Below are 16,203 nucleotides of genomic sequence, written 5' to 3' on the forward strand. Positions count from 1 at the left end.
CAACATGTTTGGTGAGGAATTATTGTGGCAGCAAGAATCAACAACAAGGAAGTGATTGATGTGTATATTGTTGTTTTGTAGTGGTTAATTGTTTTGATTTTTATGCAAGGTTGTATTTTGTGATTTATACTTAGTTATTTGTACTATTCTTAGGCGTCTTTTTATTGTCTTTACTACAAAATAGAGGCATTTTACTGATAGTTCACGGGCACACACACACCTCACCTTCAAAACAAGTGTTTGTTTCACGGAAGATCGCTACCAGGGCCTTCTAACTGATCACTAATGTAAGCAATGCCATTGTTTACGGACAGTTTTCTCTCAAATGCGTTTCACATGTGGAAAATCTGATGGTATTATTGGTCCATTAAGTCCCATTTAGGTACAAATGAAGAATTCGTTATCACATGTGGGAAACTGACCTATATATTCCCGAACTTCTTTGGGATATACATGACGATTTTAATTTGAATATCATCAATTAACTACTTCTAAACATTCATTGTCACCTTTAATATATATATACTCATGCATGCAAATCATAAGTCGTATACTTTATACTTATATCTCAAACGTGCTTTGCAAAATGTTTCTTATACAGTGTTAAATAATAAAAAGTTTTAAATGCCTTGAATAAAACTGTAAAAACTTCTATAGTTCCAAAAACCAATCACGAATCCACTTTTAGACCGCACTATTGCAAATAAAGTTTTATGGATGATAGGTTTAAATATTGGAATACCTATAATAAAATTAAATAAAAAAAATCCACAAAGTTATCATGCATCACCTTATCAGGTCACAATCATACAGGTTTTGCTGTAAAGTAATGGTTGTTGTGAATTTCTTTTCTTTATTCATGCAACAACTTTAAAGAAGAACGTACATGATTCACGTGTTTCCGGTAATAATTATGGTTATAGTCACCAAATCATGGTGTGATCTTTTGTGTTGATATAACCATTCTGTTGACCAAAAGGACACTGAATGCTTCTCTGTGATGAAATAATTTGAAGGAATAATTGCATATTTTCCTTTAAAAACACCCTTAATTGCATATTTACCCAAGTCTAAATAAAAATTGCATATTTCTCCTTCTCTATTAAAATGACAAAACTACCCTTCTCAAAATTAAAAGATTAAGCTTAGAGAAAAATCAGATCATTCTAATTCACACACGACGTTTCACTTTCTAGGGCGACAGGCGATCTTCAGGTGAGCGATCTTCAGGCCGGCGATATTCTTCTTCTACGGCGATCTTCTTCTTCTACGGCGATTCTTCAGGCCGGCCGGTGTTTGTTCAGGTTAGTTATTATTTTACGGCGATTCTCCCATTGTTTTATTTGAGATTCCCATGCTGGTAATCGGACATGCAAATGACAGGTTTGAATATAAAGAATTGAGAATCAAAGAACAATAACTTGCTTGTATTGAATTAAAAGTGATGATTACAATTGACATACATGAACCCTATATATACTATACGAATAGATGCGATTGTAGAGACACATCTCTTCACGAACGGTTGCGATTCTTGAACTTGTGGTTGTGATTGATCTTGAAGAGGTGTGTCTCCTTGAAAAATTACGTCTCTAGTTCCTGTGATGTTTGCCGCCAAACTGAAGGGGTGCGACCAGAGATATGTCTCTCCATTTAGATGTAGATTACAATCTTCCAAAGTGTCGCATCTAGTCCTCGTACTTTCTAACTAATCTAATTACAACATAAACTAACTAACTACTAATTACAGAACGACCCCTATACCTATATTTAGTTTAAAACATCAATACTCCCGCGTAAACTAAATATAGTTTAACAAAGGTCTTCAACTTGCTTGACTTGCAGTAGCATTGGTTCCTCTTTCAATGCGAGATTGGCTTCTTGTTGCGTGTCTTTCTCCTTTTCCTTCCACTTGGTGCAATCTCTTGCAAAATGACAAAGTTTTCCACAATCATAACATCTGAACTTGCTCTTGTCTTGGTTTCTTGGACCTATATCTTCTCCACGTCCTCTTCCTCCTTTGAAAGATCCTTGTCCTTGACTTCTACCATGGTTTTGAACACCACGGCCCTTTCCATGATGCAAACTTTCAAACTTATTATTTGTACTTGCCATCATGAGTCCTCCTTGATTATTATCTTCTTGCTTGTCTTGACTTTTGAGACGTTCTTCAAAAGCTATTATTCTTCCCACTGCTTCTTCAAATGGCATTTTGTCTATTTCCGAATATTGTTTGCCACGATGGGTAGGAACTTCTTCGGAACGGAGATGAGTAATTTCCTTACGAGTTTCTTGTCTTTGATAGTGGTATCGAGAGTTTTAAATTTGGCTTTTATACCACTCACCTTGCTTGCGAAACTACTTACTGTTTTGTTCTCATCCATCTTTAAAACTTCTAGTTCGCTCCTCAAAGTTTGTAGACGTGCTTTCTGAACCATATCTGCTCCAAGATAACGAACTTTGATTGCATCCCATGCTTCCTTTTCTTTTTCGTATTGAGCAACTTGCATCAAAACATCTTCTGGTAGCGTTTGGAAGATAATTGCTTTCGTTATGTGCGCCTTCTTTTCGTTAATCCCTTCCGTTGAAACAACTGTTTCCCAAAGACTATATGCCTTCAAGATTGTTCCCTTCATAACTACCCATTGGGTGTAATTCGACTCTCTCAATTTTGGGCATTGAAGAGATACATTCCCTTGCTCGTGGAGTGACGTTGATGCACTTCCTTCTTTTTCTGTCATGCCTCCTTTTTTTCTCGCCTTGCTTTTCTTGCCTATCTTGCTTGTGATCGGATGATCCTTTTCTTGACCGTGTAGATCAAATTTCTTACTTAGTACTTGCGTCTGGCCAACTTGCTAACCAGACTCTTGCGTTTCTGAGCGACTTGCTAATCAGATTTTTTTTATGTACCCTGACCCACTTGCTTTGCTGATCAGATTCTTGCTAACTTGCTATTGCGAGTGAGATCAAAACTATCCAACCAACTTGCTAATTGGACTTAATTTTGATCGACCCATTGTACTTGCTTTGAATTGTGATGATTCAACCTGCTACTTGCTATTTTGAACCAAACGGTCCAGAACTTGCTATTTGAACCAAGAATCGGTTTGACTTGCTAGAACCGATACGGGTTCGATTTCTTTCTATACGTATCGTTTATGACTCGAAATTAACTTGCTTTATTTAAAAAAACATGCTATTATGATCCCTTTTCGACGTACAAAAAACTTGATTTCCCTTTTTTGAAATATAAAACTTTATTTTTTTCTAAAAACTTAAAATGATGATGGGAACCAATTTCTTTCTTTCAATACTAACATAAGACTTATGGTTTTTTTAAGTTCTTTGAAAATTGAAAAACAAACAGAATGTTTTTTGCCTTTAATCTCGAAGTATGTAAATGAAGAATTCAAAACTTCAATTTTTGAGAAGAATAAAACCTAACCAAAAGACGTATTTTGAAAAATTGATTCCTTTCTTGTGGTTTGATTAAGTCAAAAAGAAAACGTACTTACGAAATCGAACACCGTCGCCCGGTTCTCTGATTCAATCGGCAAACCCAGATTATCGTTTCTTGGTCGTAATCTTGCACTGAGATTTTTCTTTCTTGCTTCCAGGATCGATTAACGTGGTGCTCTGATACCACTGTTGGTAATCGGACATGCAAATCACAGGTTTGAATATAAAGAATTTAGAATCAAAGAACAATAACTTGCTTGTATTGAATGAAAAGTGATGATTACAATTGATATACATGAACCCTATATATACTATACGAATAGATGCGATTGTAGAGACATATTTCTTCACGAACGGTTGCGATTCTTGAACTTGTGGTTGAGATTGATCTTGAAGAGGTGTGTCTCCTTGAAAAATCACGTCTCTAGTTCCTGTGATGTTTGCCGCCAAACTGAAGGGGTGCGACCAGAGATATGTCGCTCCATTTAGATGTAGGTTACAATCTTCCAAAGTGTCGCGTCTAGTCCTCGTACTTTCTAACTAATCTAATTACAACATAAACTAACTAACTACTAATTACAGAACGACCCCTATACCTATATTTAGTTTAAAACATCAATATCCCATTCATATAATCTTCAGCCAAACACAACCTAGAGTGATGTATTTTCCGGCACATATCTGTAGTATTATTATAATACTATTGAGATTCCCATTCATATAATACTATATTATAATCTTCATTCTCCCATTGTTTTATTTGAGATTCCCATTCATATAATACTATTTCACTGAAGGAGGGACAAAAAGTATTAAATGATGTAACTTTGAAACATATACAACTGTGACGTTGTTGCTGTAAACTAAGTAACCGGTGGGAATCTCAAATAAAACAGTTACTATTATCTAACATTGTAAACTTCAGTTACGAAAAAAGTCAGAGTAACTTTGTTTTTATTCTTATTTTGTTTAATTCTTGATTTTTTTTATTAGATTGGATTGATTCAAGATGGAAGATGATAATATAGATGCACCAACATGGGAGAACATGGCTCAATCACCGACACTTGAGCCAAATGTTTTTCAAATAGTGTCCAAGTATAAGATAAAATTAAAATATGGAGTCTACTTTCGATTAGCTAAGAACTCGTCTAGGAAACGATATTGTTTTGGTTATCAAAAATGTATATACATTGATACATACACATACAACTTTGATGATTTAGTTGAAGAGGTTACAAATCATTATCTGCCCGGAGGACCAAGAAAGGAAAGAATTAGAGCAAATGATGATTTAGTTGAAGAGGTTACCATAATGGATTAAAGTTTTGGCATTTTGTTTTCTATTTAGATGATTGTCAATTGTATTTTTTACGATTGTTACTCTAGTTCGTGAGGAAAAATAATGAAAAAAAAAAACAAATTCATGAAAAAATGCAAGTAGTGTAGGTCCCTATCCGGTGGATGACGAACCTCAAACCTTGTTATACTAACTCACTAGCGAGTGCGGAATCCAAGCTAGCAAGCAAACCGGGATTAAACAAGTATGAACACAAGCACACACGGGTTCACCGATTAACACAACTTGTATTAATGCAAATGAAGGTTTCGGTTACAAGCACAATGTTTACAAACCTAACTTGTAAACTCTCAGAGTGTGTGTGTGTTTTCTGGACAGAATGCTCTCAACAATATCTCTCGGATGTGTGTGTTCTGTCTGTGTGCATCTCTGTCTAAAACTCAACACTGCATGGGTATATATATACCCAGCCTAGCATGCCTGATCGAAGGATCTGATAGATGGTCCGAAGGATCATCTATCGAAGACCAAGTATTCGAAAGATCATCAAGGACCTCGAAAGATAATCTTTCGTCTATGATTCGAACCATATCTTTCGATGAGGTCGAAGGATCCACATTATCCTTCGACCTCTTATCCTTCGACACAGTACATCTTTCAACTGTTGACTAAGTCAAACCAGGAGGACGGTTGACTTTGTCAACTTACAGGACTGACAAGGACATCGTTTACATACAGACCGAATACAGACAAAGTACAGACACAAGTGCACCAACAAACTCCCCCTTGGCTGTAGCTTTGTCTTTATCTTCTATAGTTGTAGACTCGTCTCGAACTTCGACGGTCTTTGGTCTTCGAGTTACCAAAACTCTAATGTCCTTTCAAGTCTTCATTGTCGGAGGATCTTCAAAGTCTTCACGTCATGAAAGCAGAGAGTGTATCAGCAAACTACCCGTATCATGTAGGAAGTGTATTGACAAACTCCCCCTTAACATAAGCTCCCCCTTGAGCTATGCTCTTGAAAAGACTTTATCTTTATGAAGTGAGATCCTTGTGGTGTTGATGATGGTCAGCGGCTACTCGATCATCTTCATCATTTGAGTGCCTTCATGTCGTGTCTTCATTCCAAGGCTTTGTCATCGACCATGTTCTCCTAGCCTTTAGAATCTGCACATGCAAGAAATCTAAACGCGTAATGAGAACAACTGCTTGGAATATAGTATAAACAAATGACACACGAATGACCATGTCATAATCAAACACCGTCCGACAGTTTGAAAGTTTAATAAATTTATCAATTTTAAATTCTAACTTTCAAAATCTGCAAATTTTTGACCGTTTATGAAGATTTAGTCAATTCGGTTTTCGTTCAGGTTTCAGGTAACGAAGACTCGAGCTCCAACATCGTACGATCGAAAATAAAGCAGAAATAAAATCTTTTTGGCTTTTAAAAAGTTTATATTAAAACACACCTAAAATCTTTTTGGTATTTTTGAAAGTAAAAGACAACAATTTAAAATCCTTTGAGTGTTATCAAACGACATCACCGCTAATGTCGTGCTGATATGCACCAAACGACGAAACTGTTTAAAAGAAATAATAAAAGTTAAGCAGTACATAAATATTTACAGACATTCTTTTTGCGAATTTCGAGGGTAAGAGAATCATATCAGTGTACGGTCATGCCAAAACACTCTTGTTGTTCAGTTAGTTAACATTAAGATAAGCATCCTATAACAATTATCGGTATTGTTGTCCACTTAAGCTCAATCTTATCAGATGTAATCATGTTTAGAGGATACGTTAATGTATGATTTATACTTACCGACCGGTGTTCATCCACATCACGACACATTCCCGTATCAAGGTATGCACGAGAGTTCATCTTACCGGTGAGTATACCGATTATCATCTGTTTGACCGTATAAATTGTGAGATACTCACTTATTTTGATTTGAAAACAAGCCCTATGTGATATAATCACTTATTTATGAGGAACTTGATTTTCGTATGCATGAGGGCACAGGTGCAAGTCCGTGAACAGGTCAGTACTTCCGTACAGCAGAGAGACGAACTTGACACCCGGATAAATGTGATATTTTATCACTTATTTGATTTGGACATGTGATTGTTTATCACTTATTGAGGTCGAATGCAGTATGTAATATGTACACGTATGTATAGTATCATGGAAGATCTAGACTTGCGTCCCCGTTATTTTTCGGTAAAAGATACAACCATGATACCCAGATGATAAGCAGCATAAAGACCGAATATCTCAGAACCTCGGCAATCTATCAAACGAAATTTCGGTACTAAGACCATATGCCAATGAATGGTTCCCACCTGGTCTTCAGTCGATTAAGATTTATATCACCCTGCACACTTTAAAATGATTGTGAGCCTACCGATACATCTTATATAGAGCTGCTTATCGTTTTTCATTTAAGGTTTAAAGAGGTTTGGATAGACCACTGATGTACTATCATTTTCTCTTTTTCTCGCCAGGAAACTCATTTTTGTTTTTCTATTGTTTTTGTGTTTTTGAAATTTTTCGATGTTTTTGGATTTTCAGATTTTTGGATTTACTCCCCCTAAAATCAATAAACTAAGAGAAATTTAAAACACACAAAGGTATTTATAAAAATGATTTTCCGATGTTGGTTTTACTCTTACTTGACCTTAATGCCATTTACCAATAATAAAAAGTCAAATCTTGATTTGTCAAATGCTTTGGTAAATAAGTCGGCACGTTGGTCATCGGTGTGGACCTTAACAACATCGATTAGCCTTTTCTCAAAGCAATCACGTATGAAGTGATATTTGATTTCGATGTGTTTGGTCTTTGAATGCTGCACAGGATTTCTAGTGATATCTAAAGCAGCAGAATTATCAACGTAAATAGGAGTAGTTAGGAATTCAAAACCGTAGTCCCGCATCTGTTGTTGGATCCAAAGAACTTGGGAGCAACAACTTGAGGCAGCAATGTATTCAGCTTCGCATGTTGATGTAGCGACACACGTTTGCTTCTTGCACTGCCATGTGACTAGGCGATTTCCTAAAAACTGACATCCAGCCGTTGTGGATTTGCCGTCGATTTTGCATCCGCCAAAATCAGAATCACTGAAAGCTACCAATTCAAAGTTATTATCCCTAGGGTACCACAGACCGGTGTCAGGGTACGCCTTCAAATAACGAAAAATCCTTTTAACAGCAGCAAGATGTGAGGCCTTCGGGTTAACTTGATATCTGGCAAGCAGGCACGTTGGGTACATTATGTCTGGCCTTGATGCTGTGAGGTACATAAGAGATCCGATCATAGCGCGATAGATAGAAGGGCTAACAGCTTCTCCCTTCAAGTCTGGAGTAATTCCGTGATTAGTTGGCAATGGGGTACCAATGGGCGTTGCATCAGACATCTGGAACCGGCTCAAGATGTCACCAACATATTTAGTCTGATGGATGAATATCCCAGACTCTGTTTGTTGTACTTGTAGGCCCAAGAAGAAGGTCATTTCCCCCATAGCACTCATCTCGAATTTATCCTGCATAATGCGCTCGAATTCCCTACACAAGACATCATTAGTAGAACCAAAAATAATGTCATCAACGTATACCTGTACCAGAAGAAGATCTCCATCTTGTTCTTTGATGAAAAGAGTACAGTCGATAAGACCTCTACGAAAACCGTTCTCCAGCAGATAGTGAGATAAGGTTGCATACCAAGCTCGCGGTGCTTGATGAAGACCATAGAGAGCTTTGTTGAGCAACCAAACCCGATCGGGATGGATAGGATCTTCAAAACCTGGAGGCTGTTCGACATATACCTCTTCTTCAACCACACCATGTAAGAATGCACTTTTCACGTCCATCTGATAAACCTTGAATCCTTTGAAGGATGCATAGGCTAGAAAGATTCGAATTGCTTCGAGACGTGCCACTGGTGCATAGACTTCGTTGTAGTCGATCCCTTCAATCTGACGAAAACCTTGAACGACTAAACGAGCTTTGTTTCAGATAACAACTCCGCGGTCATCCTTTTTGCATTTGAAAACCCAACGGGTACCAATCTTCTTATATCCAGCAGGTTTCTCTACGAGTTTCCAGACACCCAGCTTCTGGAATTGTTGCAGTTCTTCCTGCATTGCTTCAACCCAAGCGTTATCTTTCAAGGCTTCTTTCCACGTTCTTGGTTCTTCCTGTGAGACATAACACGCGAAAGACCAATCGTTTTGTTGTCCGGATTCTCGAATAGCTGCATACAAGCCTGCATTGTTGTTGTTTCGCAACATGTTTCTTGTTTGAACGCCACTCTGCACATTTCCAATGATATTTTGTTGAGGATGGGTATTGTGAATCCTTGTTTCTGGATTATCTGGAACTGGAACATTTATACCCAGGTTGTTAAGATTAAGATCAACAACCAAATCAAGGCCCGGAATTGACGAAGAGGATGATGCAGTAGCCTCAGCTGTTCTATGGGCATCCACTGGAGGAGTACCCTCTGAAGTACCATGAACCGCTGTTGTAGGAGCTTCCTGATCTGCATCTAGAAATTCATCATCCTCTGAAGATTCGTTCAATTCGTTTGCATCATGAAAATCCTCATTGTTGAGAGTATTATTGTTCACCGAAGAAGATGGTTCTTGATTAACAAGAATTGGACGAACCACCGGTGAAACTGTTGCATTGTCACTCTCGAAAAACATCCTAGCCGCAGCATTTTCTTCAACGGCTTCAACATTGATCGAATTGAAGAAGTCATCATACTCAAACATCCAAGGTTGACCCGGATTTTTGACTGGCAAAGTGTGCCGTTGTACTCTGACCTCAGACCATTCCTCGACCCTTTTAGTCTCTAGATTCCAGACTCGTAAGTTAGGGGTGGCATACCCAAGAAAGTATCCATCAATTGCTCTTGCCCCAAACTTTCCATTAGGATCGATGATCGTGCATGGAGCTCCAAACGGTTCTAGATAAGACAAATCTGGTTTCCGTTTTTGAAGAAGCTCAAAGCAGGTCTTGTTGTGCCTTTTGACTGTAAGGACTCGGTTCAATGTATAACATGCATAGGCCACAGCTTCAGTCCAAAATGGAATGGGCAACTGTGACTCTACCAACATTGTCCTAGCAGTCTCGATCAATGTGCGGTTCTTACGTTCAGCGACACCATTCTGTTGAGGAGTATAAGCTGCACTAAACTCATGAAGAATACCCTTTGAAGTACAGAACTCCGCCATGGAATGATTCTTAAATTCAGTACCATTGTCGCTACGTATCCGCCTAACCTTCAACTTATACAAATTCTCAATCTGAATGATTAAGTTTTTGATAATACCAAAGGTTTCACTCTTGTGTGCCATGAACGCAACCCAAGAAAATCTTGAATAATCATCAGTAACCACGAGGCAGTATTGATCACCCCGAATACTCTTGTGCTTGACAGGACCGAACAAATCCATGTGCAAACGTTCAAGAGGAACTGCCACTGTGTTGATCTTCTTTGTAGGGTGCTTCTTCTTTGTTTGCTTTCCTTTCTGGCACGAAACACAGACGTCTTGAAGATGGAAATTTTTGAGAGGAACACCATTCACCAATTCATTTGAAACCAAATGATTCATTTTTCGTAAGTGAATGTGACCCATTCGTCTGTGCCAAGAGATAGTGTCTTTTTCTGTGGCTTTAGAAACGAAACATGTTGCTTGTGCAGACGTAGTAATAGCCTGGCTCATGTCAAGGACGTACAAATCATTTATCCTTGGAGCCGACAAGAGAATCCATTCTTTTGGAATTTTGAAGCCGGGTTTCAGCACATAACATCCATTAGCATCAAAGTGTACTGTAAATTTCTTGTCACAGATTTGAGAAACACTAAGAAGATTGTGATCAAGTTGTTGCACAAAATTGATCTTGTCAAAGCTGACAATCCCGTTAGATATCATTCCTTCACCCGTTATATATCCACCTTTATCTCCAGCAAAAGCAACATAACCTCCTCTAATAGATTTAACGTCGTAGAGAAGCTTCATGTCGCCTGTCATGTGTCTGGATGCCCCACTATCAACAATCCAATGACTACTGATAGTTCCTCCTGAAGCACCCTGCACATGAACTCAAACGAATTAGTTGGAGATGGGGACCCAAGCCATTGTGGTCTTGGGTCTTCCATTTTCATCAATGACAATAACTTCTTGTCTTTGATGGTTGGTGAATTGTGATGGTCCCCCTGATTCAGTAACCGATTTAGGTTTCCATGTCTGTTTTGTTTTACCAGTGTCTTTCTTTAAAATTTTAACTTCCTGATTGTTTGAAGTTTTAGAATTGTCTGGTTTTACAGCAACAGATTGTTTTTGAACCACATCAGTTTTAATTGCTTTTTCAACCTTCTTGACCTGTTGGCGTTTCTGTCTCTTTTCCCTTTCTTTTACAAGTCGGGGATCTTGTTTTGTGGAAACAGATGGCTTACGGTCAGTTTTGCCACGGGGATCATCAACCTTTTCTTTTTGCTTATGAAGATATGGACAATTACGAATAATATGTCCAATGGTTCCACATTCAAAACATGATCTTCGTTCAACAAACCCCGAAGAATCATGTGATCGTCTAGCCGATGATGTTGAACTTTGTGAACCCGAGGTACTAGGTTTTGAACTGCTTGGTTCATTTCTTTTCTCGACAATAGCTTTCTTGACAAAGTCTAAGTTAGATTGATTTTCAAACTTTTCAATTTTGTCCGTTCCCGTCGATTTCACAAAGTTAACCTTTTTCTTCTTCTTTTGGTTCGGCTTCTTGTTAGCTTGAGCCGGTGTTTTACCTTTGGGTTTGATGTGATTTTGCTGTGTTGGCACTGTTGGTAATTTCTTGTTACCAAATTGTTTTCGAATTTCAGTCTTTGGAATAGGAGGACACTGTGTAACTGTAACTTTAGGTCCTGCCTTTCCCAAGAACTTACTCGTCGAATTCTCAAAGACTTTGCAGATTAAGGATTGATTAACATTCTTAATGGGAAAATCTTTGTCTGAGTAAATTTTATCATCACCAACTAGAGTGTACAGCAAATTCACACACTCCGGCTCTTCTGCAGATGAGGACTCAGTTGCAACAGTCTTAGCGGGTTGCACAGGGGGATCACATAGAATGTGATTCTCAAGAGGTATGTCCTCATTTTTGACTACCGCATCAGACTTTGCTGGGACAGTATCATCAGATTCATCATCAGATGAATCAGCATCCTCAATCACAACTGGAGGATCTTGATTCTGTTCAGCACTCACAAATGTATCTGCTGACACATCTGAATCTGAGGATACTTCCTTTTGGTATCCGAGCCCTGCAGCAAACTCCTTAACATCTAGAGGCACAGAAGGTTCAAAGAAAACCCTGTCCTCTTCATCAGGCATGGCATCATAATTATGTCTCACTGGTGGTGGACACTTCTTGTACCCTATGCATGTGACATCCCTCTTTTCCTTCTGAACATCAATGATGTGATCTAACACATAGCTAGAGCTCAAATAACTGTCTAGCTTGAGTTGGATTGCATCACTTTCGGTTTTCACACAAGCCATCTCCTTTTGCATAATCTCAAGGCGAGATATATACAAATTAATATCAGTTTGTTTTCTTGAAACCATTTTAGTCAGTTCAGTTTTATCTTTCTTTAATGTTTCAATTACTGACTTAAATTCTTTTTCATGGTTTTCATAAAACATGTTGGCTTCTGTGCATTTAGAGAGGTCCACAGTCAATTTCTGATTGTGGAGAAAGGTCACATCATATTTTTCTTGCAAAGTGTCATGCTTACTTTGCAAGTCACTCAAATTCTCATTCACAGTAGTATGTTTGTCTTGCAAGTCAAACAAACTAGCTTGTAAAGCATCATGTTTGCCTTGCAACTCAGACATACTTTTCTCCATTTCAGCACATCTAGCATGCAACCTAGTACATTCATCACAATTAACAGCAGTGGGTTCATCGACACGTACCTGACTTGATGAACCGTCGACATTAGCCATAAAGGCTGAATGGAGAGAAGACGAAGTATAAGCAGCTTGATCCACCAAAATAGATCTTCTTTGAGTTTCTGCTGCAGCTTCCTCCAAAAGCTCATCAAAGTCAGCATCATCCGAAACATTAGATGTCTCACCCACATGATCATCACCAGAATTGGATGATTCTTCATCAACACTTCTGCTGTACCCAGAAGAGTCTTCATCTTCAGACGATTCACCACCACTGGCAGAAGATTCTCCACCACTGGTGTGAACTAGCTCCTTCACAATCTGAGCAAAACATGCTGTTCCATCAGGAGCATCACCACCCAACTGGATTGACCAGTCACAACCTTCATCTACCTGAACTGCAAGTGCTCGGTTGGTTTGGTTGTTGACGGGTACCATGGTACGATCATTGTTTCTGTTCTGCCGATTGCCTTGGTTTCTGAAGGGGTTTTGATTCCCGTGCTGGGCTGGCTTTGTACATTCCCGCTTAAAGTGACCCCGTTCACCACAGTTGAAGCACTTTACAGCTTGCTTATCGAACCCATACTTGGTGTCTCGCTTACTTTCCAAGCTGGTTCTGCCAGTACTTTCCATCCAATCCTTTGCTCTTCTCACAGCACTAGCAAAGGCCCACTTGATGTCCATCAAGTCCATCTCTTCTTTATCAATCTGCCTGTAATCTTCTTGTGTCAGATTAATGTTGCCAATCTGACCTTCTATCAACCCACAGTACGCGCTCACTACAGTGTTAAGCAGCTCCATGTGTTCCTTAGCTACTTCTACACTGATTTTAGAGAAGCTTGACGTGTCGAGCTGTACTGTACTTGACTTAGATTGTTGACCAGCAGATGATGTTCCTCCATAACATGCACGTTGTTGTTGTTGAGCAGGAGGAGGTGGAGGTGGTTGGATTGGATTTCCATACATGTCTGTGGTGGGAGGTGGCTTAACAGGAACTTGTATTGGGTTGCCAAAACAATCTGTGCTTGTGACAAACGCTGTCTGAAGTGGAGCATGTGGACCGGTTCTTGCAGACGAAGAATTGGAAGTTCCACAGTACATTTCTGGATTCTGTGGCAATGGAACTCTCTTCGCCTTCAATGTTTCCTCCTGATCCTTATTTTCCAAAATTTGAACGAATTCGTTGATATTAGTGGTTCTCAACACTCCGTTGTACTTCAGGATTTCCAAGAAACTACTCCATTGAGGAGGCAAAGCATCAGCAAACTTCTTCACAACTTCAGCTTGAGTTGTCACTACACTATAATTATCCAATTCCGTTAGCAGATGATAAAATCGGCTTGTCATATCTCCCAAGGACTCCTTATCCATACAAGTGAAACCTTCAAATTCTTTCTTGAGAAGATCATGACGCATTTGACGTGTTGCTGCATTTCCCACTCCTCTGTTTTTCAATCCGTCCCACAACTTCTTTGTTGTCTTGAAGCTGACGAACTGATGGTAGATATCCTTGCTCAACGCCTGAGTGAGAATGGCGTATGCCTTCTTCTCCAGATCATAAGTTTTCTTTTTATCTTCTGGAAGATCAGCAAACGTAGCAGAATCTGAAGCAGCAACCTCTATGGCTTGATCGAAATCTGTGGTGAAACGTATCCACAGTTCCGTATTTTGACCAAGAACATATGTTTTAAATCTCTCAACCCATCCTGGATATTCATTCAAATGCATCAACTTTGGAGGTCGATTCAAACTTCCTGTTTCACTTTCGCTTAGTAGAATACTTTGAATGCTCGGAGTTTGATTCGATACCAAAGCCCATTGATTTCCCTGAGAAGAAGTTGATACCGGCGATTCAGCCCATAAAGGAGATGACCTTGTATTCGTGTATTTTCCATCGTCTGGAGCCGGAGTACCCCACCATGAGGGAGTGACATTTGATCTTGTATATTCACCATTATCTGGAGCAGGATTCCACCAACTCGGATTCATGATTGATAAGCAAAATAAATGCTAAGTAAGTAATCCGAAAGATATCACGGCCGAAGGATCCTGTTCCGAACGATCTGAAATCACAGAAACTTGTTAACAATAACCTGACTACAATCGAAGGATCAACTCTTGTTCGAAGGATCAACAGTACTCGAAAGATTACTGTTGAATCTCGAACAATAACAATGATTTCGAAAGATTCAAGAACTCGAAGGATTCCCCTTTTGAAGGATCCTTATCTTTCGAATATCCTTATCTTTCGTATAGCTGACTTTCGAAAGATCACACTTGTTCGAATGATCAACAGTGTTCGAAGGATCACTGTTGACTTTCGAGCACTGGCTTCGAAAGATTCAAAATCTCGAAAGATTCACACTTGAAAGATCCTTATCTTTCGAGATAAATCCCTATCTTTCGGACACTTGACTTTCGAAAAGATTCCTTTATCGAAAGATATGTTTCAGACTTCGAAGGATGGGTCGAAGGATGATGATCTTTCGAGCCTTCCTTGATCGAAAGATGGTCTTTCGATGTCGAAAGATATCTTTCGAGAGATTCTGACACAACTGACGTTGATGTGATAGGTTGGTGAAAAAGGTGATGGGTTGGTGAAGTACTTTCGGCAGAAAGGTATGTTCTGTACACAGATCTTCACCAACTTTTTGACTTTCAAAAAGTTTACCCAAATAAGCAAACCTTATCCTCAACCAGTCACCGGAGATATGATCGGAAAAATGGCCGGAAAATACAAAGTTTCACAAAACAAATTTTATGTTTACCCAAACCGACCCTGAACACTCCCGAAAGGTTTAGAAGCCGTTTTTATGCAGAAAACTACCAAAAACGGGTGCTAAACCAAGTGTCCAAACACACCAAAGAACTTGAAAAACCCGGTTTTAAACAAGGTAAAGAGCCAAGCTCTGATACCACTTGTAGGTCCCTATCCGGTGGATGACGAACCTCAAACCTTGTTATACTAACTCACTAGCGAGTGCGGAATCCAAGCTAGCAAGCAAACCGGGATTAAACAAGTATGAACACAAGCACACACGGGTTCACCGATTAACACAACTTGTATTAATGCAAATGAAGGTTTCGGTTACAAGCACAATGTTTACAAACCTAACTTGTAAACTCTCAGAGTGTGTGTGTGTTTTCTGGACAGAATGCTCTCAACAATATCTCTCGGATGTGTGTGTTCTGTCTGTGTGCATCTCTGTCTAAAACTCAACACTGCATGGGTATATATATACCCAGCCTAGCATGCCTGATCGAAGGATCTGATAGATGGTCCGAAGGATCATCTATCGAAGACCAAGTATTCGAAAGATCATCAAGGACCTCGAAAGATAATCTTTCGAGGTCTATGATTCGAACCATATCTTTCGATGAGGTCGAAGGATCCACATTATCCTTCGACCTCTTATCCTTCGACACAGTACATCTTTCAACTGTTGACTAAGTCAAACCAGGAGGACGGTTGACTTTGTCAAC

Source organism: Helianthus annuus, chromosome 10 (genome assembly GCF_002127325.2).
Source record: "Helianthus annuus cultivar XRQ/B chromosome 10, HanXRQr2.0-SUNRISE, whole genome shotgun sequence".
NCBI classification, from domain to species: domain Eukaryota; kingdom Viridiplantae; phylum Streptophyta; class Magnoliopsida; order Asterales; family Asteraceae; genus Helianthus; species Helianthus annuus.